The sequence below is a fragment of the Triticum dicoccoides genome, chromosome 2A (genome assembly GCF_002162155.2).
Source record: "Triticum dicoccoides isolate Atlit2015 ecotype Zavitan chromosome 2A, WEW_v2.0, whole genome shotgun sequence".
Lineage (NCBI taxonomy): Eukaryota > Viridiplantae > Streptophyta > Magnoliopsida > Poales > Poaceae > Triticum > Triticum dicoccoides.
In genome coordinates this window covers 768664239-768667797 of record NC_041382.1, presented here as the reverse complement: position 1 = coordinate 768667797, position 3559 = coordinate 768664239, and the positions used below count along the sequence as shown (strand labels likewise).

The 3559-nt window shown below is 38.1% G+C and overlaps 1 pseudogene; it reads left to right on the top strand.

Moving 5' to 3' along the window:
• The first annotated feature begins 1404 nt into the window (after positions 1-1404).
• LOC119352409 lies at positions 1405-2992 on the top strand (annotated as a pseudogene).
• Positions 2993-3559: the final 567 nt, after the last annotated feature.

Sequence of the window (3559 nt, the reverse complement as noted above, 5' to 3'; positions counted from 1 at the left end):
TTGCGTGCATGATTAGTGTACGATTGAATCGGGGGCGTCACACCCGGTTCAGGAACCGGGACAAAAGGCCCTTACGAACCGGGACAACAAACCCTTTTTCTACCAGTGCATCTAGAAAGAAGAGAAGATGATACTTGTCTGTACCACACGATCCTTCATGTGGGAAAGGCCTGAATATACCTACCCAGCAGACAAGTCTTTAGAAGATCCAACTACAGGAGTCAGACTGGTAGTCTGGTAGATGTTGAAATCATTTGGACACGGCGGTCGTAAATCGAATGTAATCATATGTTTGATAGGTTTAGTCTGTAGTTTGTGCCATGCTAAATGTAAGTCACAGAAGGTAGTGTATTATTTTGTTAGGCAAATCAAAATCCGATGAACTGTACGTGCTCCACTTCTCTAGTTCAGTTTCGCATGGAAGTTGTGTACAATTGTGATTAATCTGTGTCAGTCAGTTTGGAACCAGACAAGTTTGCAAAACCACATTGAGACAGGATTGACAATTTTGATTTTCAGTAAATTGGTTTATTATATTTTTAACAAAATATATCCACACTCTGGTGTGTAGAGTTAAAAATACAATGAGCGTTCAATTTGATGTTCGGGCATAGGACAATATGCATGTTCCAAAGTTGAAATATGGCCTCATATTAAACGAGTGTTCAGTATAGAAATGAATTTATATAAAAAAATTGGTTTCAAATATTTGAACTAAAGTTCACTTCTTTTTGTTCACAACATCGAACGGCTCGTTGTGTTGACACCAAAGGTATGGGAATGGACGTCAACTCAACCGGAGGCAAAACCAAAACTGACCATCATACAACTGAACCGGATGCAAAACTAGCCGACAAAACCGGTTAACATGGTTGGTAACAAATCCTTCTCAGATGATTGCTTCCTTTTGTCATCCACATTATATTGAACTTTGCCTATAAATGTGTGTTTGGAAATCAGACTTATCCTTATCATATCCTATATCGTATACAAATAGGAAGAAACACTTGAATATTATTAGAGTAGTACTTGTCATTGGTGATGATGCAAAAGGAAAGAAACATGAAGAATCTTTAATCTACACATAAAAAAGATGGTCGATAAGTTTCCAATACCAACAATCGATCAACGGTGTGTTTCCTACCTATTTTGTATCAGTAAACGCTTTCACAACCAACAACGGCTCCATTTTTAGATGGAAATACTCCTACACACTAGGATTAGGCCTCAATAAATATTTACCTTTTTCATCCCTCAATCCATAAAACAGATTGGCCCATGAAGGATACCAATACATATATGCCCCCATACACAAGCATGTCATCCAAAGTTCATCGAGCAAACACACAAACACTAGACTACCATAGAACTTATCCCACAACTTTGTCAAGTCTTCTCTTTGAAATGGAGGGTGTTACAGTGTTGATTGTTGGTGCTGGGCCAGCAGGCCTCGCAATGGCAGCATGTCTTAGCCAATTCTCAATTCCCTATGCCATCGTCGAGCGCGAGAGTTGTAGCGCGTCACTCTGGCGCAACCGCGCGTATGATCGCCTCAAGCTGCATCTCGCAAAGGAGTTCTGTGAGTTTCCACACATGTCATACCCTATAGATGCACCACCATACATGCCAAAAACCTTGTTTGTGAAGTACTTGGATGACTATGTTGAGCGTTTCAACATTCAACCAAAGTATCTCACCAGCGTGGAGTCATCCACATATGACAATGATGAAAAATGTTGGTCCATTGTGGCAAAGGACATGTCAAAGTGCACCACAGTCTAGTTCACGGCGAAGTTTCCTGTTGTGGCAAGTGGTGAGAATAGTGCAGAGAATATTCCAATGTTCCTTGGACTGGAAAACTTTCTAGGTGATGTTATCCACTCCTCAAGCTACAAGTCAGGCAAGAGCTACTCTGGCAAGAATGTATTGGTCCTTGGATCTGGCAACTCCGGGATGGAAATTGCTTATGACCTTGCTACCCATGGTGCCAACACATCGATTGTTATATGAAGCCCGGTACGTACATGCACTATATATTTTCATTGGATGCATGAACGCAAATTCTTAGTATAGTTATTAATAGAAGAGATGCAATTTTTAGTGTTATTACTAATAGGAAGTATTTCACATAGAAAAAGAGACGGACTATTTTATATCACACACAAACAACTGAAAGACTAGAGGAACCACATGACAAAAATTTATTTCTTCGAAAGAAGAAATTCTATTTTTATAATGCATACTTCAAAAGAGATGTGACATGTTTTGTGGTTGCAGATTCATGTAATGACAAAGGAATTAATTCGTTTGGGGATGACACTTGCTCACCATATTCCATTGAATCTTGTGGATAAACTCGTTGTGATGGCAGCGTATTTAATATTTGGAGACCTGTCACAGCATGGCATCACAAGGCCAAAAATGGGTCCAATGACCCTCAAATCAGAAACAGGTCGATCTGCAGTAATTGATGTTGGGACTGTTGGATTGATCAAAAAAGGCATCATCAAAGTAAGTATATCCTTGACATGACATAAATTTATAACATACGTTGATTTGATATGCCAAGTTATCAATGTATTTTTTATCTCCTAAAGGTTCAAGGGAGCATTAGTAAGATCAAGGGCAACATAATTAAATTTCAATGCAGTAAAAGAATGTCAAGTGATGCAATTGTGTTTGCAACTGGATACAAAAGCAAAGCAAATATATGGCTCAAGGTAATATAGCTTGTGTTTGAACATGTATGAGTTTGTTTTCTTGGTGTAACCATTATTAAATCTGCTAACATGGTCTATGTGTTTTTAATCCAGAATGGTGAGAGCATGTTAAATGGCAACGGACTGCCCATCCAAAAATATCCGAATCATTGGAAAGGTGGAATGGGCTTTAATGTGCTGGGTTGGCGAGGAGAGGATTAGCTGGTATTGCAACAGATGCCAAGAATATCGCTAATGACATCAAATCTGTGATGGACTCTATGTCAAGTTAAATCATCTTTTACATGTAGTTTACCATGGCAAGCATGCTAGAAGGTTGATTCTTTGAGAAATATATCCATTGTATCACCTTTGTATCTTTTAGACAAGTAAATTTATGTTTTTTAAGGTTCATATGTGCCCCGGAGAGAGATGTACTATTATACTATAATCAAGGGCTCTGTACTCTTATTACGTGGAGAGATTTCTAATTTTAATGAAACCTACAACTGTGTATTATATTTTATTTACTTCAAATTATATGTGCAAAAGGCATGCGCTCAATACTCTATTATCTATACCAAAATCTCTTGTGGCATGTTTACCCCATCAGTATACAACTATAGGAGGTAGTAATCACATCAGCCTAAAATAAATGCATAGTTCACTACATCCATCGCCGGTACCGTAGTGCTATTCAGTCTTAGAATGGCACTAGTTATCATCCCATGCATCTGCATGGGGTAGTTGACGTACTATAAATCATTAAAAATATTTGTGAACATATTTAGAAACTTAAAACTAAAACTTAGAACACCATATGACGGAAAACTAATATTTAGAACATGTATTTGTGGTTA